Source organism: Heterocephalus glaber, unplaced genomic scaffold (genome assembly GCF_053883595.1).
Source record: "Heterocephalus glaber isolate CG9 unplaced genomic scaffold, H.glaber_assembly_v1.0 deba00001532, whole genome shotgun sequence".
NCBI classification, from domain to species: domain Eukaryota; kingdom Metazoa; phylum Chordata; class Mammalia; order Rodentia; family Bathyergidae; genus Heterocephalus; species Heterocephalus glaber.
The window spans coordinates 14,907,123-14,934,942 of NW_028258330.1; the positions used below are offsets into that span (position 1 = coordinate 14,907,123).

Here is a 27,820-nt window from a genome sequence, read left to right on the forward strand (position 1 = left end):
TAGAGCATATCATCTACCCATTCTGTGCCTGACTTTCCTCATCTATTTGCAAAATGGAAAATAACACTAGAATTGGCTTCACAGAGCTACTTTGAGGGTGAATGAGCCAGACCCTTGCTAATCTCAGTGTAGGCTGGAGAGCAGAAGCATCAGGTCCCCTGAGGGCCCTGAGTAGAAATCCTCCTCACACCACTGGAACAGAGTCTGCATTTGAAAATAGCCCACAGGAAAGCCAGCAGAAGCCACGGGGGTGCTGATTTAACCCAGGTCAAGGGCTTAAAGTGAAGCTGACAGGTTGAGTGCACCAATCAATTTTTGCTATTATTATCTCAAGATGACACTTCCCCAGAAGTTTAAGAATCAGCTAGGTATTTCCACGATAAACTGCTCCTTCCTCCTAGGACACAAGCCTGCATTGAACTTGCACTTGCTTTTGTATTGACTTTATCCGCATTTTCTCGAGGATGTGTTAGATAGTGTCACAGACCCATGTCCCAGAAGCAGATCCTGGAAATGTAGGGATATGAGCAAGTGATTTATTGGAGCCAAGAAGACATCATCTCAGGCAAGTCTCGGGCTCAACCTGCAGGAAACTGTTTCCCACCTGGAGGACAAGGAGGAGCTGAATTTCATAGCCATACCCTCTCAATCACTTGCAAAATACCCAGCTGTGAGGAAAGTGAGGCACAGAACCAAGGCTGTGTTCTCAACAAGGAAAGCAACCCAGGACAGCTGTCAGGAGTGAAGCAGGAAGAAGATGCAGAAGGGGCCTGCAGCAAGAAGCCAGGACCTGAGGTGATCTGGAGGAGCACTGAGAGCATCCCCGGAAGACAGCACAGTGCAGATGCCACAGGTCCTACTTCATCAAGTCCCCACTCAGTCACCTATGCATTCAATAACTTGTGCACTGTGTGTCAGGCACTAGTTAAAAAACTGGTGGTGCAGCACTGATGAGAGTTGAAGTTTGTAGGATTTGACGGAGAGGAGCTGAACAACAAGCAGCAAATATAAGATAGATGTGCCAAGCGCAAGGGGAGGGGAGGAAAAGTCAGAGCCTGTAGTTGATACTCAGAGCCTCACTTAGGGTTCTGCCCTGAGCTCAGAGTGCACCCATCCTACGGGTGCTGGTTGCTAAGATCTTGCAACTTAGCTCTCTTCTTGACTCCTGTTTTTGGCTGAATACTGCCTTGGCCAGAGAGGCCTGGGAAGTTATCCACACCCCGCAAGGAGGGGGAAGCAGGAAATGGCAGTGACTGGAGGAGAATCAGAGCCCAGGCCCCTTGGCTATCTGCAGGACAGCTCTTGTTACAATTCATACTCCTGGGGGAACCAGGCTGAGGCTAGACCGCACTTACTCATTTTTAGAAAGCTCTAACCCTCTCCCTTATGCTCGGCTCACCCTCTTTTCTCCTGAGATCTCAATAAATCACTTACATGAGAATCTTCATTCACATTCTGCTCCTAAAGAAACTGGCTAAGATAGAAACATTTCTTCTCTTGAAAATTATCTTCCTTTACCAGCGTCACAGGGCAAGAGCTCCAGATCTGAGAATGAAGAGCTACTTCTCATTTCTGTGTAGCCTCTAGGCTCCTCAAGAAGAAAAGATGAGGCCAAGGGTATAGCTCAGTTGTAGAGCACTTGTCTAGCATTGATGAAGCCCTGAGTTTGATTCCCAGCATTGTAAAAAAAGTACAATTTAAAGAAGACTAGGAAGTCAAGTACCCAGAAAGGACATATCTCAGTTTACACTGGCCTCTGTTAGGGAAAATAAAATTGGAGGACAGATCTAAAACACAGACAGACTTGAAGTTCTGCCAAGAACTCCCAATATACTGGTAATGAAGATCTTTTGCTACCCAGTCTCTGACAACCACTTTGAGTCATGAGGAAACATACAGTACACAGTTACACCTTGAACAGAGATGTCCTCAAGGTTACAGGGCATTTAATAAGCTGTTGCCAACTACAAGCACGGATCTTCATCCTCTTCTCAATGAAGACATCTAAAATCTTTCATAAGGGTGATGCCAGTATGAGTTACAGAGGTCCTCGAGGCTTCAGCTTTACTGGTTATAGATGAGCTTTGACTGCCCATTGTATGCTTAGTTTCTGAAGCATTAATGCCACAAAGACTGTTGTCATCACGCAAATGCCATAAATTCCTTGAGTAATGACTCATCTGTGTAGGTGACATAGAGGTGACCAACAAGCCAAAAGGGTCCATACTGATTCTCTATGCACCTATTGGGCGGACTCAAGGAGTCTGTTAATTATTTTGCCTTGTAGAGATGAATGCAGGGAGCAGGCTTGCCTTGTCTGCAGCTTCCCAGGGGACTGGTACGGATAATTGCTTTCCCTCCTGAAAGAACCATTGACTTCCAGACATGGGCACCATCTGGCTCTCCATCCCTCCCCCACATGCCTCAGCAAACCTCCTGGAGACGAGATGGGGTATTTGGGGCGGTAATGTAATCGATACGCTGGTGACAACTTATCTCTTATACAGTCTAAACACACATCGTAAATTACTAAATATCTCTGAAACTTTAAAAGCTGTGTTAAATAGCTTTACAAATGTTTAAATTTACATTTCAACTTTCCACTGGGTAACATAATATCTGAAAGATTCAAAATGTATATTATATATTTATCCATATATAATTCATAAGGTAACACATCTTATAAAATTTTATTATATATAAATGCAGTATATATTAAGCGCATCTGTTTTACAGTGAGATATAACCCTTTGGGAAACAGGGTAAAGAAAGTCACTTCTGAATGGGTAAGAAACATTTAATAGACAGTATTTTAAAAATGGCTTGGTTTCTGAAGGAAAATACATCCATTTGAATCTCACCTATCATACAAATTCAGAATAAACTTCTGTTGGATTAAAAGTAAAACATTAAAATAATTAAGAGATGAGAAATTTTGAACTGCGTATTTTACCAGCTTGAGGATGATATGGGTGGTCTGCTGATACACACAAAAAATGGAAGAAGTACTGTATACACAAAAGCTTGCTGATAATCTCAATAGTACTGCATAAGACGTTTTAGCTTCTCTAGACAGAAACCTTGATACATACAAGGAGAATAGGAAAGTGTTCTATTATAAATATAACTGATAACAGGGTATTTCCTTTATAAAATCCTCTCAATGTAAATAAGTGGCAAATGAATCCTTGGATTTCATTGAAGGAAATTTCGGATTCAAGAGTTGTAACATGTAATAGACAAAACCTATTTGTTGAATTGATTACCAATTAATTAACAAAAGGAAATTGAAAAAAGAGTTCCACATATAATGCATGTGGCAAGGACCACAAAGGAGGGTCAGAGTCACACCAGATACTACCCTTGTCCTGCCAGTATCTTTTTCCTGGCCACCAGTGCAGCACCTTCCTGCTTCAGGGAGAGTTGGCTGCCACCAACTCATGGAGGTGACCTAGGAACCTACACTTCTGCTCAAGGCCAAGCTCAGCAAGCACTATTTCTCAAGGTTGGGTAGGGAGTTATGTACATATGTATGATACTTCCAGGATAAAACAGTAGGAAATCATTAAAACTATTTTGCCACAGTATCAAATAACAAATAATCAAGACATGATATGAGAGATCAGGAATGAGAACAGTATATAGCTCTAAGTTAATGGCATTAATATAAACTTGGCACTGTGACAAAAGATGATGACCTGAGAAAACATACCTTGCTCTCTTATGCTAGGCCTCTTGGATCCATTCTAAAATGAGTGATGGACTACAACATGTAGGTAATAATATATAAGCCCCAAATGATACCAACATTTTCGAAACATAAAACTCAGCTAAATATCAGTGAGAAGAGAAACAGTTGGAAGAGGAACACTGAAGAACAGTCTGCAAGTCTGTATCTTGAGAAACATACCCAATATGATTAGAAACAATGGGTGCAGGAGAGGATGGTTCGGAGTTGACTGTGTCTGTGAAGAGGCCCAGTCCCATGAAGCAGCTGCCCCAGCATACTTTGCATCACCTTCCCAACCTGGAGCTTCCTTTCCATGACACAGCAGATAGCTGCTCAAGGAAGAAGGTCAAGCATGGTCACGTCATGCACCTGACACAGAGCCTGGTCCAAACAAAAAGTTAAATCAAGGAAAGTACTTACACTCTCAAGCATCTGGGTCACTGATCCAGCAAAACCTGTGAGTATAACCTCAACTCTTCTGGGTTAAAATGAGAGAGAGAGAGACAGAGACACAGAGACACAGAGAGACAGAGACAGAGGATCCAAGAATTAAGCCAATATTTTTTCACATGTATGGTAAAATATCGTGCAGGTTTTATAAATGTCTCCTTGTTCACAGGTAAATAAGCATAATAAGGAATTAAAGATTTCAAAACCTTAAACCTTAAAGATACAGGATTATATCCACTATATATAACAAAATAAAGAGCAAACATTTGGGGAAATATTTACTAAAGAAAATAAAAGTAAAATATCTGTTTTATAGGATCGATAAATTCCTTGAAACAAGAACTTATCAGCAACAAAATGATAAGACCAGAGAATGGCATAGACAAGAGCTAAGACATACACAAAAATGACACAAGAGCTGGAAAAGATAAGAAGGCAATGCTGAGAAAGAAAAACACCATCGCACATTTATTTGAAAACAGGCACATCATTTTCAGAGCAAAAAAATCAAACCACAGGTTGCAGGTGCAAACCTTTTAAACTTTTCCAGAATGCAGAGGCAAACAACACAGAGGACAATGACAAGAAAATACATGGTAGAAATGAAAAGCAAACCCCAATACAGTAGTAGGGATTGATTCTCCTGAGGAAGAGAACAGACAGCCCCAAGAGAAACGAGAATTAAGGGCAGCATGAAAGGAAACATTTCCAAATCTGTCCATTTAAAACAATTCCTCAGAATCCAAATGAAAATTATGAAATATTATCAATGTCCACTCATATTATACTGAGTTGATTTTTTTTTTCATGTTTCAAGACAAGGAAAAAAAGCCCTTAGAGCTTCCAAGGAGATAAAAGCAAAACAGCAGCATATTCTTACAAAGAAATTTTAAAAATCAGGCTATTCTGATATTTCATATCACATATGAGAAGACAGGGAAGAGTCTTGGAAAATGTCTGTAATGAAGAACTCTGTACAACTTGTACAGTAAATCTGAGTAAAGTCAACAGAAATATATATATATATGATTGAATCAGTGACCTAGGAAACATTGAGCTATATCTATAGTTCTTTTTATTTTTTATTTTTTATTTTTGAGACAGGGTCTTAGCAAGTTGCCCAGGTTGGCCTCAAATTTGAGATCCTTCTGCCTCAACCTCCATCGTAACTAGGATGATACTTGGATAGGCATGAACGATCACTCTAGCCAATGAACAACCATATTAAAACTAAAAGCTGCAAAATGTGATTTGATTAAAAGAAGCAAAGATTAGATGTAAACATTAAGAATAATAAACTTTGAGAATAAATCTAATTGCTCACTATCCAGTCTCATTAACAAACTTTTATTGCTCCTGGGATGCATCCTGGCTTCGTTTCTCCCCACTCAGCTTCCCACCCTGGGTGTTCCGAGGTGCTGCCGCCACCGGCCTCACCACTGCAATCATGATCTCCTTAACTGATACCCAGAAAATTGGAATAGGATTAATGGGATTTGGAGTGTTTTTCCTGTTCTTTGGAATGATTCTCTTTTTTTGACAAAGCACTACTGGCTATTGGAAATGTTTTATTTGTGGCTGGCTTGGCTTTTGTAATTGGTTTAGAAAGAACATTCATATTCTTCTTCCAAAACCATAAAATGAAAGCTACAGGATTTTTTCTGGGAGGTGTAATTGTAGTCCTTATTGGTTGGCCTTTGACAGGCATGATCTTCGAAATTTATAGATTCTTTCTCTTGTTCAGGGGCTTCTTTCCTATGGTTGTTGGCTTTATTAGAAGAGTGCCAGTCCTTGGATCCCTCTTAAATTTACCTGGAATCAGATCATTTGTAGATAAAGTTGGAGAAAGCAACAATATGGTATAACAACAAGTGAATTTGAAGACTCATTTAAAATACTGTATTATTTATAAAATCCTTTGAAGAATATTCAGCACAAACTTAAATTACATGAAATAGCTTGCAATGTTCTTAACAGAAGTTTAAATGTGTAGCCTACAAAGTACCAACAGCAGTTAGCAAAGAACCAGTGAAAACAGGCTTCTGATCAAGTGGTCTAAGTCAGCAAGCAAACTGAGGGAGATGAAATCCATTTTACAATGCGGATTGAAACTCTAGAAGGCTGTTTTTCTTATCTATCCGCAGTGTGCGAAACACAGCCATCCTTAGAAAACTCTGGTGCCTGTTACTTCTTTTTATTTTTAAGATTCAGGAGCATCCCTAAGCATTGGCTTTTAGAAATAGTCACTGTGATGGCAAAAACATTTCCAGTTCCACTGTGTTTCAGAAAGTGATGCATGAATTGGAAGGGACTTTGTCATTTTGATATATTTAACCCAAGGAAAGCCCGTTTTCATGTTTTGCATCACTTTTTTGGGTAAATGTGATTAAAATAAAACTTTTATGGTTCTTCTGAAACTTAATATTTTAAAGCCAAGTGAAAATCTGAACTAGACATTCTAAGTCATCCTTTACTAACTTTCAGTTTCTAAATTCCAGCTGATGAAGCCATTTTGGTCAGTGACATACTCTAAAAACACTCATACTTCTTGGAAGTCCAATCTACACACCTGTTTGTATTGTTGATTACATGTAAGCATTTAACAGAAAGCATTCTTGACCAGGAACTCATCGGTTACATAGCCTGTTTCTTTGAATAGTCTTTTATTTAAGATACTAAATGATGCATACCAAATGGGTTTTTTCCATCATGATGTTGTTTTTCTTTGTTTTATTATTTTTAAATTCAGCAGTGGTTTATCTTTTATAAATTAAACTAACTTTTGGTAGTATTTAAGACATGTAACATGTTAAAAAGCTAAACCTATAACTGTTGTTTAAAGGCTGTTCACTTAATGAGCTTTCCTGTATTTTCAGCTTTTTCATAACACACAAAAATCAGGATGTGTGATACATGCTTCCCGTGATCGCTCTTGTCCTTGAGTTAGTGGAGAAAATATCTGCTAACATTATTTTACTGTAATTAAACTGCCTGTGGTTTCTTAAAAAAAAATTATTGATTGCTCACTAGATATAAATAAATATTGTTCTATAGGGGTCAACTGTCCAAGAATATAAACACTTACAGAAACAGAAAGCTAACTCCAAGATGGAAAAATGACAAGACCGATTTAACCATAAATTATAACCTTATCATGGAAAGAGTTTTCATAAATTTATAAGTAGAAAAAACAATAAAGGTCCTAGGAAGGAAATTTGAACCAGATGACAAATTACCAAGACTTGTTTTAAAAGTTTCTATATTGTTCAAAATCAAAGAAATATAAATTAAAACAATAATAAAAGACTACTTGTTAGCTATCCAATTAGTTATCGTAAACCTAGGATCAAGCAATGGAAAAGACTTGGTGGGTTGAGTACTCATTGATACAATTGTATAACTTTGTGCCAGTTTTCTGACAGCCAATTTTACAAAATACATTAAATACTTAAAAATGTGACTTGTACTTCTAAGTATGTTAGACAGTCACTAAAATATTTATAAGCATACATGTCTCTAGAACATCATTAGAAAAAATCTAAATACTCAAATGTAAGAATTTCGCTGAATATATTGTTACATATATATAGTATGTAACACTATCCAGTCATTAAAATAGTGTTTTAAAGGATGATAAATATTGCAGAAAATGTTCAACGTATCCTATTAAATTAAACAAAAATATTACACAGTGGAATACTGTTTATAAATTTTTAATGCATTAAAGTAATGAATGGAATTATGCCAAAATTTAACAGTGACTATTTTAGTAGGTGAGTTTATGGAGGACGGTATTTATTTTCTTCTTTATACTTGCTTTCTTCCTGTAGTAATAGAACCACTCATTTTAGCTGCGCATTTGACTACCAAGAATTGAGCCATAATTTCACAGTTTCCTTTTGTGTGACTAAGTACAGTCTTATGGAGTTTAAGTAGTGGTGCAACTTCTGGAAATGACAAGAGTTTCTATTTCTCTTTTATCCTTCTGTCTGGAAAATGACCGTGAAGGCTAGAGTTGAAGCAGCCATCTTAGTTCAAGAAGTAGAAGCAATGTTTGAGGACAGCAGAGAAACATGGAAGGTATCCACATTCTTGACACCACGAAGCATGACACCATGCTTGACTGCTTATCTCAGAGTAACATGGGACAGAAAACAATCAGGAATCATAAGACTCTTGGACTTTTGTAACAGGGGCTAGATCCACTTTCCTAACGAGTACTTCCCAAATGTTCTATCAAGATCTCTTATTAACTCAGAGTGAACATATCATGAAAATATGAGAACTGTGGGTTTATTTGAAAGTAATTAGAACAAGAACTGACTTGGAGGATCATGATTAAAAAAAATTATACAACTGTTTTGATTGATAATTTCCCCTTTTCTTGGTGCACTGATATTATTAAACAAGTGTACTTGAGGCAAGAAAATTTGTTTGTTTACTCCTTCAAGACTGCCACTGTACAGGTCGGGGATTTACCTCAGTGGCACAGTGCCTGCCTCGAAAGCTCAAGGTCCTGAGTTCAATCTCCAGTACCAGAAAAAAAAAAAAAGACTGCCACTGTCAACATAAAATGAAGATAATTTCATCACTGACCAAAAGCCTGAGCAAAATATTGATTTAACACAGTGTCCTTTGCATAATCTAAAAGGAGCAGAAGAAATCGGTTATATCCCTTCCTTGCTCCAATGCAAATTTAAAATATGAGATGACTTAAAATCTGAGAACTAGAGATCCACGAAAGGGATCAACAAGGCCAACTGACCTCACCCAGGTTTAACAGCGAGGCCTCATAACCTTGTCCCCCAGGGAGGCAATAAAAGTCAAAATTAGGATCATGAGGGGAGGAAGCATGATTTATATGCTTTAGATCACTGTCTCATTGCTATGCTCTTCTCCTTTGTATTAAAAGAAAAAATCAGCAGGCAGAAGAACAGTAATGTGTGATGAACACTGGATCCTCATAGTGGGTATTACTCATTCTGCTGAGGAACATACAGCACATACAGTAGAGAGCACATTCTAATGCAGAATCCTTGCAACGTGTACTAGATGCACACCAGCGTATGTAGTAATTACAAGGTATGACCCATGAAGTGGATAACCAGAGCATTCTAACATGATATACATAGTTACATGAGGATGTATAAAATGTATGTTTATATATGTACATTGGTATACTTATATATGGAAATGCTACAATGCCGATTTTAAATTTTTAAAACATGTTCCAGGTCATATTTTTATAACTTATCCCTTATCCATAGTTGTCCTTTTTATGAAAATATTATTAGCTAAAAAATACACTCAACTGTACAAAAAGAGACTGAAAAAAAGTACAAAATAAAATGAGAAGTCAAATGTTCCTAAATTTCTAAGTTACTTGGTAACTCAGAACTTAGAATAATGCCTGCTATTGTTCTAGTAATTGTGTTCTACCTTCTTATAGAACTTTAAAGATAGAAATAAAGTAGACCAAGTAGAAGTACATACTTTTCAATGGGAACCATATCAGTCATTATTGTTAATTTAAAAGAAAAAATAGGGAAAAATGGTTAAATTACAACCCTACCAAGAAAATAACACTGGGAAAATCTTCCTATAAATTTTACCTATACTTTTAAGAATTTTTTAGGTCACAGTCACAAACTCTTTCTGGACGGAAGAAGAAACTGAGAGAAGGGCCACTGGACTCAACTCTGTGTAGATCCTTGTTCTTTGCTGTGTAAAGGTTTATTAGTGCAATGAGTTGAAAAGTTTATGATCTTCATAAGCAAACACCTTCATTTTCTCTGCACTTTAAGAATCTGATCTTCACTGCATAATTATTTACCAAATGGAGTTCATGGTACCTACCTTTAAAAGAATTTTTTAAAATAATTTAATCAAACAATAGCACAAGAAGAAAAAAACAAGGAAAACTCCTTTAAAAAGTTCTAGGTTTACTTACATGACTCTCTCGCTCTCTCTTTCTCCCAGCAATTTTAAGTGAAGTGCAGCCACCCAAATAGAAACCATAGCCTCCCCAAAATGTAATTTTTCTAAGATGCAAATGCAAATGCTCGGTAGCTACTTTGCAGATCCCCAGTATGAGAGTGATTTTGGTCTAAATGCATAGTTTTGAAAGAAACACACTGACACTGTTTATTCCAGTTCCTTTTCAATTGGCCATCTTTCCCGCAAATCAGACTTTAATCGTCAGAAAGCTAATGAAGGTTTTGCGTGTCTATGAAGAGGATCATCTGATGAGGACACCAGGCTAGGCAAGAAGCAGCTGTCCCTGGGCAACCACAAGCTTTACTCTTTTGGTCCACTAACACTTCCTGATCCTTCCTGGGCAGATGGCTTTATTCCCAAATTTAATGGGTTAGCCAAATAAGACAGTGAACGTGGTCTGCTGTGAGCCCCTTTGGGGAGAACTACTACCCTAGCCCAGGCCTTGGTCAAACAGTTTCAAGTTTGAAAAAAGAGGAAATAAATCTATTTTCTTTTATATTTTCCCTTTTCATTTGAGATAATTAAATGTTCAATATTTAATGACCTATGCTAAAAAGCAGGGTTTCAAAATGCAATAATACAGAATGTTAGGTTGTGAAGAGAAATCAAATTTAATACTTTCATTTGCAACAGAATTGTTTTTACATCTATACAAAACAAGTCTTTGTACTTTGTGGAATTGATATAGACTGGAAATGTAATTAAAATTTTGGGCAGTTACCTAATGTAGATCATTTGATAGTTTCCTGGTCTAAAAATTTGATTTAGGAAATTAAATGTAATAAAACTTACATAGTCAAAAAAATAAAACATGACATAAATTGAGTCAGGCTCACCATATCCTGTTACCCCATCACCATCCCCTCTACTTAACCAGTTCTTTAATATTTATTTTTAAACATTTAATTGTGATATATTTTGCATGTGCATAAAATGCACCAACATGTAAATCACTATGAAGTGAACACCCCAACGAAACACTCGCAATGACCCAGAAGAATCTTCATGTGCCCTCTTGGTTCTTATTCACTCTGCGCTACCGATATCCATAAACCTGCTGTGGTTTGGACGTGGATGGAGTATGTCCTCAAGGGTTCCTATGCCGGAAGACTGGTCCACAGATCACTGGGGGAATTACCAAGAAATGACTAATGCAGCTTTCACAGAGTGCTTTCGTTCTCATAGTGGTTATAAAGGCAGGCTTGGCCCCTTCAGTACATGGCTAGCTCCCTTTCTGTTTTTCTGCCAAATTGTTACACGGATTCTAGCACCATCCTGTTCAGACCTTCCTGCCACCAGAATTGTCAGCCAAATAAATCTCTTTTCTTTAAAATGTTCACAGTCTCACAAATTTTATTTTAACAACAAAAAATGTACTAATAAGGGCCAGGGATTTAGCTCAGTGGTTCTGCCGCCTGCCTCACAAGCACAAGGACCTGAGTTCAATCCTCTGTACCAAAAAAAAAAAAAAAATGTACTAATACACCTACCTTCCATGGAAGTTCCTTTCTTGGTTTTCTTTTTACATTAATCACTTACTTCAGTTGTATACACTTTTGTTTAGTTCTGCCTAGTTGTCCTTCATACAAATGAACTTGCCTTCATTTAATAGTATGCATTGTTTTGCACATGGCTTTCTTAACCTTGTATTTGAGGGATTTATTGTGTTCAGTGTACTTGTGGTAGCTATATTTATTTTCATCATTGTATCCAATGGTACCTTGGTATTCACTGTTGATTGCTTCCAAGAAGTGCAACAAGTACCCAAAACAACAAGTATCAAACAAACTGATTTGGGTGGAAAAAGGTAACAAGTCAAAAGGCAAGGTCTAGTTTGTGTGTTCAGTACAAAACAAATGAATACTGAGGCAAAATTTTCACATCAAAATGTATCGAGTATAAAATTCGATGAATTTCCAAGGAGTCAAGTACCAAAGTATGCCTGTAATATTATTTTACATGAATATATTATAATTTTTTATCATGGCAAAATATGTGGAACATAAAATTTAGTATTTTAACCATTTTAAGTATACAATTCAGTGGCATTAAATACATTTACACCTTTGTGCTACCATCATCACTACCCATTTCCACAGTATTTCCATCAGCCCAAATATAAACTCTCTACTACTAAATAATGATTCTCTACTCTCCTTTTCCTCAGTCCCTCATGTCCTCTAGTCTCTTTTGTTTTTATGAATATGCATATGGGTAAGTAATTCATAGAGGTAGAATCATATGATATTTGTCCTTTGTCACTGGCTTATCTCAGTGTAATGTTTTCAAGGTTTATCAATATTCTAAAAAATATCAGAGCTTCATTCTTTCTAAAGTGGAATATTCCATTTTATATATATGTATAATACATATATTAAAATACTTTGCTTCTCCATTCACCTGTGGATGGACATGAGTTATGTCCACATTTTGTCTATTGTGAATAATACTATTGGGTGCTCTTGCTGCACACAAGTATCCGTCTGAGTCTGCATTCAATTCTTTTGCAAGTTTATCTATGGGTGGAATTGTCAGATCATAATGTCATTCTATATTTAACTTTTTGATGAATAGCCAAATTTTTTTCCACAGCAGCTACTCCATTCTATATTTCCATACAATGCCCAAATGTTCTAACTTCTCCAGTTTTTGCCTTTTCTGTATTTTTTTAAGTATAGATATGTTTGTTTTACTGTTACTGAATATTTGGGTTATTTCCATTCTGAGGCTAATGAAAGCAATGCCAATAAAAGCATTTTGGGGCCCGTTTGTTCTTGCATAGGAGAATACATTTCCAAAGGGCATATAATTGGCCCTTCTGTGACAAACATTTACAAATAATGCTGTGATAAATATCTTTGCACAAGATATTTTGCAAGTGTATTTGTAGGATAAATTCCACAAGTAGGATTGCTGAGTTAAAGGAGAGACTTCTGAAAAGCTAAAATACTGTTAGGGATTATTTCCATTATCCCCAACTCCTAGCAATGCCAATATCTGTTTTTAGATAACCCACAAATATATTGTTGCCTCCTTACATTTTTACCAATCCATTAGGAGAACAATGGTAATTGCCTATGGTTTTAAATTGTAATTGTTCATTATGAGTTGGGAGCATCCATTTCACATGTATAAAATCTCTTCATATAATGTGGTTCTTGAGTGTCATAGTTTGCTCTATTAAAGAAAGTCTCAGTTCTGTGGCAGTGTAGCATCAAACACTCACATGTGGATTTGGGTAAGATCTTGATAAAACACAAACTGTGATTCAGCAGGTGTGAGTTGGAACCTGAGATCCTGCATTTCTAACATACTTTCAGATAGTGTCACAGCTGCAGGTCTGATTATACCTGAGCAACATGGATGGTATAAAACATCATAGATGGTATAAAGCAAATCATCAATTAAAATAACTATATATTTTGAAGGGAATCAAACTCATGAAAAAATGCAAAGTAATGAATAATGAGCTGCACAGTAGCGGGGTCAAGACTGAATCAGGAATATGACAATCAAACTTCTTAATCCTATGCCATTTCTCATGGAGGGGCAATGAATGTGCTGCTGTATATGCAACTTCCTTACTTGCCTGGGCCCATTGATCCAGAAGGATGTTGGTGGAGACACATGAGGCATGTTTCCAGTAGAGTCTACTGGCATCCTTTACATCACATTGTAACAAACAAAACATGTTCTACACAAAAGTTTAATTAATGTAAAATCAATAAAATCTGTACTATAAGTATTATGCAAAAATCTTATTTATAGCACTAATGACTTCAAGGAAATTGTTCAATAAGAACAAACCCATATGAGAAAACTTCCAATGGATGATATAACAACAGCAGCAGGAGCAATTGGACATATAATATTTATTATGGGCTTCCCAGGTGCTTTCTATACATTTATTTACTCATTTAATCCTCATAACCCCACTATGAGGCAGATTTCACAAGCAGCACTCTATATACAGAAGGAACACAGCAGAAGAATCTAACATCATATTTAGTTATTCTCATATGTGAACAGTGTATATAAGCAGATAAAACCAATCTTATTCAATTAATAGTATTTGGAAATAAAACAGACAGGTAACCTTTTAACTGGGGGTGTTGATCTCATGTAATTCTATCTTCCAAATTGGTAAGAATTTCTGCAGAACAATATTTTGGAAAGGAAAATATCTTTGCATGCATTTCAATAAGAGCATATTATTTTAGTTGATTTCGCTACGTTTTGTTTTCAAAACATCAAAGATGGGTTTTTAAAATAATATGCATGGTATATCTTATCTGATATTCTATCTATCTATCTATCTATCTATCTACCTACCTATCTCTATCTCTCTCTGGTTCTTTAACTTCTTCAGGGCAAGGAAAAATAAGTCTAGAGAAAAAATAAGAATTTCCCAATAAAAAGAAACTCACTGAGGTGTGGATGTTCATGTTCTTTCTTACTCAGAGTATAAGTGGTGAGAAAAAAGGGTAAAGATGATACTCTTGACACTGACAAAAGCTAAAACTAAAAATGTAAAAGCCAGCAGGTGTTCAGTTAAATACCCGTCTGATAAGCTTTGCTCCCACGGGCAGTTTTACCCTTCCAGACAACTTCCCTACAGGGACAACAAACCACCTTCAAAGGCAAGAAGAGCAACTTTCTCTGCTTAGCCCAAATCCTGTGCTGATTTTCAGGTTTAAAACTGAGGGAAGATGAAAACTGCCTCACAGAATACACTTCAAAATGAGTAATCTAGTTTTAAAGAATACAGAAAAAACACAAAACAAAGCTTGACCCAATGCAATAACTCTGACAGCTAAGAAAATAGCAGAAGTTTGGGGATTGACTCTTAAGCACTGACCCTTTCTCCAAGCTGTTGGTGAGTCCTACCATGCTGAGATTCTTGATCATAGCCAGGCATGGAGAGAGAAACAAGTTGAATAAGTGATCTTATATGTTCCCTTGTCTGGAAAATAGCAGAAATGCCCCAAGTGAGAATAATGGGAGAGAACGCTTTTCTTTGAAGAAAAGGATGAATCCATCCAGAAGTTCAAAATAAACTAATAAAACTAAACTCTAAAGATGTTTCCCTATGTAATGGAAAGTACACACACACACACACACACACACACACACACACTAAAGTAAACCTGATACACAACATTTAACCAAATGTCAGAAGAAAAAACAGACCTGATCTAAGAATGTATATGGCATCCATAAGTGCTCCAGCCTCCCCTCTCAGAGGAATGGAAAGAACTGGCAATACCCATTTCTCAAACATCTCTCAAAACTGTAATACCCATCTCTCTGCCCATGAATGGAAAACACTCTGGTCTCAGATAAAGGAAGAAAGTCAAGAGGTCACTAATATTTTATGAGAAAAGACAAAATGTTTGAAAAAGTCTTTCTAAGCAAGATGAAAAAGGGCAAAGCAACTATGCAAAATATCCTAGTTCAAAGGAAAATAAAAACCAATTGTTTCTTTTATTATCCACACATAAAAAGCAAATAACTCATTACAGGGAAAGAACAGGTTCTTCTTAAACATTGGTACAGCAACATTTAGTGCTAGAAGAGCATGGAGCCATGGCTATAAATGGGGCCCAAGAACATTATATCAAAATGTCTTGGCAAACGTGTGGGATCTCATAACACACACACACACACACACACACACACACACACACACCTACCTATGAGCCCTTCTGTATGTTTTATTTAAATAGACCTTGACAATGAAACAAAGCGAAGTTACAGAAGAAGAAATATAAACAATATAGTGGATGGAGAACATTGTTTCCATTTAAATATGATGTCGGTACTAATCAAACACAGAAATCATGGTTCTAGGATAACATGAACACTTTAAGCCTGTGCAATGTAAAAATAATGATACACATAACCAAACTCAAGACATGGAATCAAGTAGAATGAAGAAATTCAGCAGAGTATGAAAGTTCTCAGGCATCACAGAGAAGTAATCAATACTAAAAGTAGAATTTTAAGGCTTCATAATAAACTAGTATCTACAGAATTATCTCATTTTTATAAAACTATGCTTTCATATATATATACATGTATATATGCATGTATTTAGAAACATAGTTGGAATGATGCTAACCAAATGTTAATAATGGTTACTTTTGAGTGGTAAAGCTGAAGGTAAATACTTTAAAATTTTATTTTTGTTTTTCATTATTTCACATACATACATACATACATAAAGATGTGTGTTACCAAAAAAAGTCATGCTTAAAAAAAGACTGCAAGCAAATCTGGAAAATGGTTAAAAGGACGTATCCAGCCTCTAAAATAAGTTCTTACATTGGAATTACTCTATCAGTTTCTCCTTTCCCCGTTCATGACATCTACTAATATAATATGATAGTTTTTCTCCAGAATCTTCCTTTCCATTACTTTGAGCAGAATTTAAGGATAAAGTTACACTAGCATCTTCCATGTTGTTACCTCTACAAATTATTGTGTTCCTGCTGTTACAGATTAGGAAACAGTTTTTCCAAATACACCTACTCCACCACCATGCCCACCTCAAGTGACTGAGGAAAGGGGATACCAGTGTGCAAATTAAAGGAAGTAGTGAGGCCAGAACCCAGATCCACTCAGGCCATTGCCCATGTTATTCACACAGTAGCATTTGAGGACCAATTTATGTTCACACTTAACTTTTAAAAGCCAATCCATGCAGAAGAGCAATGCCTTTGAAGTCTACTGGGAGTCAATTTCTTCAAGTAAATGAAAATTGTTACAGCTCCCAAAATCCAATATTTTGAAGGAGCTTTGAAAATTTGGCTTTGAAGGGAGCACTTGAGATACAGTTATTTCCATCGGCTCAGGCAGTGAGGCTAAGGCTCCCTGCTTAGATTTCTCCAGCTGAAGATTCCTGGCAACAAAGCATCACCATTTCAGCATCTCCTCAATTGTCACCAAACTGGCAACTGAGTTTCCAGCATAGAAGTTTACAATAAATTACAGTTGCTCAATTCAATTAGCTCTGCTTAAAGTCTAGCCTTTATCTTCAGACAAGTAAAATTAACAATGAAAAATGAATTTAAAGAAGCAATTTCAACGGGCCAATTTTTTGAAACATTTTGATTTCAGTCCATCAGTGTCAGAAGTGTTTACTCTTTCACATTAAAAGTCAACCCACAAAATGCAATATAAACACTATGAAATGTTTACATTATACACCAAATGTCTTTAAATACCAAGTTAGTTATTTGCCAACTTCTCTGCTAAAATTTATTTCATACCACATAGATGACAGTCATTTATAAAGGTTGGAATCTGCAGCAATTTTCCTCTTCTATTTGATAAATTTTGTTTTTCACTAGTACCAAGTCATTAACTGGGATCAGTCAGTGTCTTGGCAGTCATTGTTCCGTGTTTGTTGTCACTGCTTTACTTATACTTGTCCTCCTTTGATTTACATTATTCTTTCATGGGTGCACACTTCCATGGAAAACAGGGAAACCACATATGCATTTCATGTTCAAACCAGATAGCCCTAGAAGGGAGCATAAATAGTTGCAGACTGGCTGCATATCAACTGCAGTGCTGGCAGTCTCAACGATGATACTTAATTTGGCAGGAACAGTTTTTTTTAAATTTTTTTACTCAAAGTCGCCACTCAAAATTTGAGACAAATAAAAGGCACTAACCTTCTGGTGTCTGACAGAGTTGGTAAGAGGACATTTCTCTCACTGTCTCAACAAACTCTAATATTGAAGAAAATAATAGAAAACAATTTAGAAAATTGTTAGTTTAATTTTCCAATTTGTTGGTACTCAATTAGCAAATACACTTCAACAGCAGGAGCTACCATTGTTTCAGATTTTATCCTGCAGGAGTGAGAGACATGTTATCAAGATTGTTGAAGAAGTGAAACAGAAGCAACTATAAGAGTGGTGGTTGGAATGATTAAGCTCTATTTATTGCTCCTCCCCAAACCACTGATCACCATACGAAAGCTCCTTATTACTTACTACCTCACTTTTGCATTCTCTCCTTTGCACTTTTCTGTGATGCTGTTGAACTAGCAAAACATTCTGCATTCTCTATAACAGTGATAACATTATATTAGTCCAATCTCCTAGCACATATAGCTCAAGACACAAAAGTTGTGCTTTCTACACACCTGATAACTCTACTTTCCAATACTGAAAGTAAGCTTTTCAAGTAAACATTCTTAGTTTGATGTTCCTGCTTTCTTTCCTTAGACTCTGTTTTAAAGGGCAAGTACTGTCTCCCAAATCACTCCACTCATATTATGCCTCCAAAACTGGACTGATTAAACTGCATTGGTGATTAGGCACTACTATGCATGTTCTACATGATACTTAAAAAAAAAAAAAACTTTGAAAGGCTAACACCCTGCACATATCAAACTGTTCTTAGTCATCATTCCTTAGAAATCCTACCCTCCCCAGTTCTTCAGTCTTTTCTTCAGAGTCTGTGTAGGTGGAATATGCTACTTGATAAATGCAGTCTAATTATATAACTTGGCTTCTTCTTTTAAAAGATGTTTTAACCAGGGTTACCTTATTTTATCTCAGTTATATAACAGTGTTGTAGAATGCTTAAGCCCATACACCTACATAAATATAAGTTTTATTTCTGGCTTTGATTCCAAGAGATTCAAACTCTAATTTTACAAAATTTTAAGAATAACTATACCTTTGACAAAGCTCTCTGTCTTGCCCCTTTTCTTTATTATTCAAATGTTTTCTAAGTCAAACTGTCTTATGGCTCAGTGTTTATAGATGCCATACTTCTTGGATAAATTTATGCAGAAATTTCTCTACCATGAGATCAAAAGATAGAAAGTAATAATGTCAGGAACAAAGACAAATTATGAATTTAAAGTAATATAATGTTTTTCATAAAATAAATTTAAGCTAATTTTAAAATGTTCAATAATTTTAAAATATGGACCCTTAATTCTATCAGAAGTGAAAATGAAACAATAGAATTTTATGATTATACTGGAGAGGGCTGTGGAACAACTTCACAAAAGCACAGATGGCCAGTTCTTCTAATCAGACAGTCAGAGACCCAACAGTTTCAATCACATAACCTACTACTGAATGCCTTAAATTAAAATATTATAAAATTAACAAAGCAACATGAGATTAGACTAGTCCCTAGAATGGAAAATTGAAGGAAGCCAAGGGGTTCTCCTGTCTCCTATCTCTTTTTCATTCCCACATTTATTCTACACTTGCCGGAAGTGTCTAAGAGAATGATGTCTACCACTTTCAAGGAATCTTACTGTAAAAAAGAATTTAAATAGCAAAAATCCCACAGTAGACAGCAATTAACATGCACCACAGGCTGAAGAATGTTTAGTATTTTCAGCTTGAGTTTATGCACAATAATACATTCTTCTGAGTGGCATGGGGGTTGGTAAGGGCTGTGGATCATTTCTTCCATATTTGTGTAGGTTTGTTTTGCTCTATCAGCAAAAGGTTACAAGACAGGACTGAAGCCAATTATAAAATAGCAGCTCTGTAATTTTTAAATGTGATGTGACTGAGCCATTTAATCAAAAGTTAGATCAATTATTTCTCATTATTATCAACAGAGATAAAAATCTTTACCAATTTTTACTTTTAAAAGCAAAAGAGCAAAAAAGTTATATTTTAATCACATCAGGATCAACACAAACTTAAGAGTCATATTAAGAATTCTCACAATTAGAGCTTTTTTTGGCAAAATTCCATGCTCTTTTATTTTTTCCAGAGTAATGAATTTGTTGATTAATCAATCCATTGACCCATCTCTCAATCTAATAATGCATGTTGATTTGTTTTCAGTAATGAAGGTGCCATGACATATATGAACACCCATACGGATGTGTCCAACACTGTCGCTCACCCATTACCACAATCTTTGGGGTTTTCTTTCCTATTTATTACACATTCACATTACATAATAATCAGAGACAACCTTCATTGGAATCTAACTCTGCTAACTCTTTCTCCTTTCCTTGAATTTCTCTAATGCCCTAACAAAATTTTTTTCAAAAATGACAACAAACCAAGATACATCATGTAAAGGTACAAGATCCCAATGATGAATGTATAACTGTATTGTATACCTAAAATGTACCAATAAAGTTAATGGAAAAAAAAAGACAACAAAAATATCTTTAAGGAAAGAAATAGAGCACGTGTTTCAGAAGGCAGAAGGAGAATGAAGCAAAGGAAGACAACACAGTGTAAATAGAAAAGTGACCGCAAGAGGTTCTTCTGCACACACTGGCACTCTGGGCTGCGTGTGTGAATCTCGACCGCAGTGCTGCATAAAGTCCTCAGCACTTCATGTTCATTAAGCAGAAATAGTTGCTGAGGTGGCGACTGCTTGGTAATCATTCTGAACGCCCAGTTTAAAAACATTACTGTTAGTTTAACCCTAGACTGAACCAAAATATAGGTGGATTTTTACCACTGATATGGTAACTATGATATGGCATTTCCAGAATAAATCTACAATCTGCCAATCGTAATACCCAAAATTTACTAAAGCTCAGTAGAATTCAATAAAATTAGCTGTTTTTAAAAGATAATCATCTACAAGTCCCATAAATGTTTAAATTATTATTTAGTCTTCAAAGCTTACTAACTTAAGGTTTCTTTTGCCATATGTCTGAAGTAGCATTCAGAAGAGAAGATAAAAACATAATGATAAAATGAAGTGCATATTCCTTTATATTACTGTCTAATGTGTTGAAAGCCAAAAATCTGTCTTCATTTCCCCAGGATAGAGATAAAAAACTTATGTTTCAGTTTTGACTAAATTATAAAAACAGCAAGAAAATCAGTTTTTGAAAAAAAGTAGTAAACAAAAAAATCATTGTTTTGTATTACCTCAATATTCTATCTTGCCAGCATTGAATATTTTATTTACAAATAAAAATAGCTAATCTATACCTCCTTTAAAAGCCCTTTGATATGTATTATCTCATTTAACTTACTTTTCAACATTATTTCTTGCAAGTATTATTATTATTACTATTATTATCATTGTTCTTATGAGGATTTTGAGATTCAAGTTCAATGATCTTCCTAAGTTCTCAGGGGCGAATAAGTGGCAGAGCCAGGCAAAGTGAGGGTATAAATTCACTTTCTGTAAATACAGTTGATATCTCTTCCTCCAAGACTGCTTCAATGCTTACACATGCAAAGACAATTTGGAAATTAGTCATTTAATAATATATATCCCCAACAACACCACCTCATTTCATATCTGAGATGTTTTCTATGTTTTTTTAATTAATTTTATTGGTACATTTTATTGCTCCATTTTAGGTATACAATTCATTTACATTTATCATTGGGTGTTTGTACCTGTACATGATGTATCTCGGTTCTTATTTTTTTCCCCATTACCTGTGCGCCCTTCACCCCCTCTGCCCTTACCTATTTACATAGATTTCATTTCCATTTTTTTTTTCTTTTCTCATAGTTTTTCCTTTCCCTCTTTTCCTTTCCCCTTCCCCTCCCTTCATTCTTTCATCTTTGGACCTTTTTTCCTATTTCAAATTATCAATTACTCATTTTAATCATTTTAACCCTTGTTTACACTATCAGTTTCTTACACTAATGAAACTATTCTGTATTTACACATGTGTGTCCTATTTATTTCACTTAAGAGTATGGCCTCGATATGCATCCATTTAGCTATAAATGACTCTAGCTTTTCGTTCTTTATGGCTGAGTAGTACTCCATTTTATAAAAAAAAAAAAAAAACCACATTTTCTTTATCCAGTTTCCAGTTGATGGGCATTTGGGCTGCAGTCAATGGGAAGTTCACAAGTGCATAAAGAAAATGACTAAAAATAACATTATAAAATGTATCTTGTGTTGTATTCCCCCAAACCACAGGCTGAGGGAGGAATGTGAATGCAGGTGGTGCACTGAGGGTGATTATCAGGAATAAGGGAAGGAGCCAGGCAGTTGGGGTCAGGAACCAAGCTGAGCAACGCCGTGGTCTCAGCTGGATTCTACTCTGGGCCAGGTCCCAGAGGAGTTAGTGAGTTAGGATCATACTACTGAGATGGTCCCATATGGAGCCAGAACAGTCTTGAGGCAAACTGCAGGCTATCTCAGACCCTCGGACTAAGAATTTTCTAAAGAAGGAGCTAGGTTGATAGGGGGTGCAGAGGAGAAGAGAGGACAGGAGGGGAAAGGAGAGGCCTCTCTAGCAGCAGCTAGGGAATCATCAGCCCAGGAGAATCTAGGCACAGTACCAGTATCATCCAATAAGGCATGATTATGGTTTGCTGGGCATTGATAAGTTCCCTCTCCCCAGCCACTGGAATGTATTCTCAGGCATTTCTGGTAAAGATAAGTGGCTCAAGCGTCAGTATCATAGATTTTTGGCTTTGCCAACAAGTTGTGCCTTTTCTTTAAGGTAATAGTAGCAGCAGGCTTATCTGGTCATCTCAAATGACCAATTCCTACGACACTCTGCAGGCAGATGAGATGACAGGCAAGGCATCTTGGGAGAGAGGCTATGCAAGAAGTCCAGTTGGAGCTGCACACAATGCCACATGCCTGTAATCCCAGCTACTCTGGAGACGAAGCAAGTGAATTGCAAGCTCAAGGTCAGATGGGCAAACTGGGAGCCTCTGTCTCTAAATAAAAGCAGTTGGGAAGATAGCTCAGTGGCAGAACATTTGCCTAGCATGCACAAGGCTCTGGGTTCAGTCCCCAGTATGACCAAAAAAACCCAAAAGAGCAGTTGGTAAAATTTTCCATAAAAGTACCAGCTTCTCTGTGAAGTGGATGCATCCTATTTGAGGTAGACTGATTTCACTAACAGTCCAGGTAGCAACCTCTAGTCACCCTGTAACTTTGTAGCTCCCTCCTACTCTGGCTCTTGGTTTGCCTGTACACTTGCTCTGGTCAATAGGATGTTAGTTGACTTGCTTCAAAAATAAATTATGCCTGAGCATTTCGGCTATGTGACTGGAATGAAAATATGATGGGACTAGCTGGAGAAAAAAGGCCAGAGCTAGCCTTCGAGGAGATTAAGGTACCATATGAACAGAATTCTGTCCCTTTAGCTGATGTCCTGGACATGCCAGGGCCATGCAAGTTCATGCAGGCTCAGACAGTATTTAGTTAACCCACAGCAGATGACAGACATGAATGAGCCTTTCTGAGATCTTCTCAGAACAGCAGAACCAACACAACTGTATTGCTAGAAACAATAAGAGGTTGTTTTAAGCCTGAAGTTTTGAAGTGGTTTCTTATACAGCTTTATTTTTGCAGTAGTTAACATCATTTCCCCAAAGCCTCAGTATTGACTTTGACTGCTAAAGAAAAATTCAGAGGCTCAGTGGCAAGTTAACAAAGTATGTGACTAAAACAAGTAAGAGACTACAAAAAATTAAGTGATCTTACTTCATTCCAAATAAATATTCAGGTCAGTATGGTTATTTTTAAAATAAAAATATTCTCTGCCCTATTCCAATGATTTATTTCCACAATGACTCTTGGATGACTTCCTAATGGTGATAGTAGAAAAAAATAAAAATAATAAAACGATGGTTCACAAATCACTAAATACTATTTGTTCTCTCCTGGTACATGTTTCTTATTATTCAATAACTTTTACAGTAAAAAAAAAGACTACAATTTTGTTAATAATATTATTTTGACTTAGCAAACTTGACTGGAACTTTAGAAACATTCATTTTGCTCTGCATTTCTCTAACTTAGAAATGACTTCACTTTATGCAGTGTAAAATCATAAGTAAGGTTAAATACAAGACAACACTGACATATAAACTTGAGATATACCCATACTTGTAAGTGATCGTATTTTCAAAGCATAAATGAAAGAATAAAAATGTTTGTGAAATTTCTGCTTCTACAGTCTATCAAAGTTTTCTTCTAGTTAAAAGCTTCAACTTACTTAGAAATGATAATGATATCATTATTTGGATATTAAAGAGCTCACCCACCCTTTGGCAAGTCTTAAATGGTACTGTCATTTCCTTGTGGAATGAAAGAATTTGAATTAAATAATTCTAACAATAATAACTGGCTTAATGTACCATGTGCCAAAATTAGAAATAAAAATGTTATATACTTTCAGTCATTTAATCCTTAAATTGCCTGATGGGATAGATACTGCTATTTCCATTCTATCGATGAGAAAATTGAAATTGACCAAAATCACATAGCTAATGACTGATGTCATTGGTAGAGCTGGGACTGAATCCAAGCATACTTGCTGCCAAAGCCTATGCTCTTAAACACTGGAATTATGCACAGCATCAGGAAGATGACAAGTTATTCTCAACATGGCCAAATCCTGGACCTAAGAATAATTTCCTTTCAAGAGTTAGGAGCTCAAAAATACAGGTCCTACTCTGAAGATTTCTTTGTTAATAATCCCTCCAACCCCATACTGCATCACCATCCATTCATGTTGTTAGATGACATGGGATGAATGTTTCTGTCACCCCAAAATTCCTACATAGAAAAGCTGGGGCCTTTGAGAGAAAATAAGTTCATTAAGTCAAGAAGTCGGGAGGCTCATGATGGGTTTGAGCCTTTATGAGAAGAGGAAGATAGTTTTCTCAGATCGTTCCTCATCCTCCCACTCCTCCTCACCCACAAAAGGAAGATCATGTAAGCCTCTTCCCCCACAGCAAGAGAGCAACTGTGTACAAGTTAGGAAGCCAGCTTTAACTAGGCACCAAGCCAGCCAACACCTTGTTCTTGGCCTTTTCAGCCTCCAGAACTGTGAGAAATAAATATCTATTGGTCTCCCATTCTACGTTATTTTATTGTAGAAGCCTGACCTAAAGTAGACTACAAATTTTGGGGAAAAAGAAATTCTAAAAGTGACATTGGGGACTTAGGGTTTTAAGAGAGCCAGTCATATTGAGAGTTTTCCAAGGACAGAAGAAAATTTTTAATTCTACATTACCCATAATTGACCCATAGTTGTGAAAATATGTATAATCATAGACTTATACAGGTAACATCTACTTTACACAAAGTATACATGAATTTTAAATTTAGAAATTAATAATGCCTAGTCTGGCATTATCATATTATACTATAAGCCAAAAAAGCATTAATTAAATTTTTTAAAACATATTTCGGGTATTTATTGATAACTGAAATACCTGCCCGATTTGAGCTTGCAACATCAGAATACTGAATTAAGTGTCTTCTCTGCAAAAGTGATTAATTTAAATCCATGATAAACTCATGTTCACAATCAAGTCCAGTCAGGGCAAATCAGATTGATAAGAGTCTAGCACTTCACAGGGAAAGGCTGAACTCCAGACCCATTTCTTCAGTGAATGACTGAAATTCATTTACCAAGCTTTTTCCTACCATATAGCTTACTACTTCCAAAGCAAATATAAATCCACACAGGACAAGGATGTGACCAAATCAAGAGCAGCAAGTCAGTCATAATGATTTAACAGTACTGACAGTGCTTTTCTCCAAGGAAATTCCACAGTCAATCAACACTTTTCATAGGGTCTAAGGATTCATGAAGAACATTAAATAATTTCCTTTTCTTTGTGGCAAATTCAGTTTGACACATTTTTGGGGACAATTAGAAATCACCAAATGAAGATTAAAATGTTCAGATACTCCAAGTGTAGAAAATGTGCCACCTTTCTTAGGCTTAGCATACTTTTATATATTATAAGTTCTTTTCCAAAATCATGCCTTACATAATAATGTGAAACATGTATTCAGAGAAACATAGAGTAAGAATAAAATTTAGTAACTCCAACTAAATCAATATATTTTATTTAACAGCTTAAAAAGCATATATCTTGGTGTGAGACATTGTGTACACGCAACCATTTAACAAAAAAGTCTCATGGACATCCCAAATGACTTTCAATTTTTGTATCCCATTTGGGAAAACGTCATCATCTGTGCAGAGTGTATGGTGGGGATGACTGCCAAGTACTTGGGCACAAATGCCTTTGTCTTTTATGTCTGTCTTTCAGGCTCCAGGTCAAGCGCGCAACATGTGGGTTCGAACAAATATGCAGTGGAGCACTGAGAAGGCGCAAAGATGGAATAGAAAGCAGCCAAAATACTGATAGGGGGATTAACACTTAGCATTTTCCACAAACTACTCACTGTGCAATGTCCTCCACACATACTGATTTACAGAATCCTTAAGACAAGTTCATGAAGTAGAAGCCATTATTATCCCTGTTCTACTAGAAGGTATAAAAAGATCAAGTAACGTGGGACATGCAGGTAATGCATGATGGAGCCTAACTTCAAACCCAGGTGGTCTGTCTTAGGATTCAGGCTTCTTATCCACTTCATAATATCACCTCAATAAGTATATTAGATTATAAATTCTACAGGGCAGATAGGTATATTCAAATCCCATATTTAACTCGATTTTTCCTTATACTGTAAAATAATTGCCATATGAATAGATATTTATCAGTACCCATTCTACTTTTCTTTCTAATTCCTCTCCTTTTCTTCCTAATTTGTTCAACAAGAAACAAATAATTATGCAAAAATTATTTTAGTACCTGGTTATTTCTAAACTTACTTGACGAAACTATTCTCAGCAGATTATATTCATTTTGTCTTCAAGCTTTAAATGATATTTTAGCCTTCCTGGCCCAAGTTTTGAGCTAAGTATAGCAATTATTTTTTACATGTGAAGGTTGCTTTGGGGAACACTCCATCTGAAAAGCAGGACTTTCAGAGGACTTTTCTATGAGAAGAGAGTTCATGTAAAAAATATTTTTGAACTGAGGGCTCAAAGTACAACACTTGTTTTAAGTTATAATTCATTTATGCACACCCTTCTAGGGAAGCCATTGTTCAGTGGAACAAGCTTCAGAATGTTCTCAGAACAAACACAATCCTTCTGTTAGCAATAATACTAAAAGCATTATTTATTATATAATAAAATAGAGAGAAAATTTCCCCAGTTTAAGTAAATGTTCTACTTATTAACAAATGGATTAGAATACTCCCCACATTAATCTTCTCTTTACTATGAGTTCAGCTGGAAGCAGAAAAGACTGTCTAAAGGATTCCTTTACATTCAGGAAAGAAAAGACCAGCCAGGTTGATTGTATTGATGGTGCCAGTTAGAAGCCTCCTTGTATCTCTACCCTTTGCTTTGAAACTCTGACATCTCTCCTATCAAGAGGTAAGAGAATTTTTCCTGCCCCTTAAATCTGAGCTAGCCTGTGACTTGCACAGCCAGCAGGATGCAGCCAAAGTGATGCTGGACCAGTTCTAATTTAGGCCTCAGTCTGCCTTCCACAGTCCCTTTAGCTCTCAGAGTGCCATCTCTGTCTTCCATGCTGGCCTCCACTAGTGTGTGGAGGGTGTGAAATGGTCAGATTGAGACAGTCCCGAAGTCCACCCACCAACATCCAACCAACTCTCATGATCAGAGTTGCTCAGCAGATCCATGGCTGACCAGACACACAAGGGAGCCACCTGAAACCAGAACTGCTGGGAAAGCCCCATCTTAGAATGATAGCCCGCAGAATGGACAGCAAACAAGCAGCAGTTATATCACTTGTTTGGGGATGGTTTGTTACACAGCAATAATTAACTGATACAGACTCTGCTACAGGAAATATATGT

General features: G+C 36.4%; 1 protein-coding gene and 1 pseudogene across 7 annotated transcripts in view; one reads left to right on the forward strand and one right to left on the reverse strand.

Moving 5' to 3' along the window:
- The window catches only part of Plcb1 (phospholipase C beta 1), a 794,669-nt gene that overhangs the window by 636,992 nt on the left and 129,857 nt on the right, over positions 1–27,820 (reverse strand). The window lies entirely within an intron of this gene.
- Positions 5,503–6,203, forward strand: LOC110348331 (vesicle transport protein GOT1B pseudogene; annotated as a pseudogene).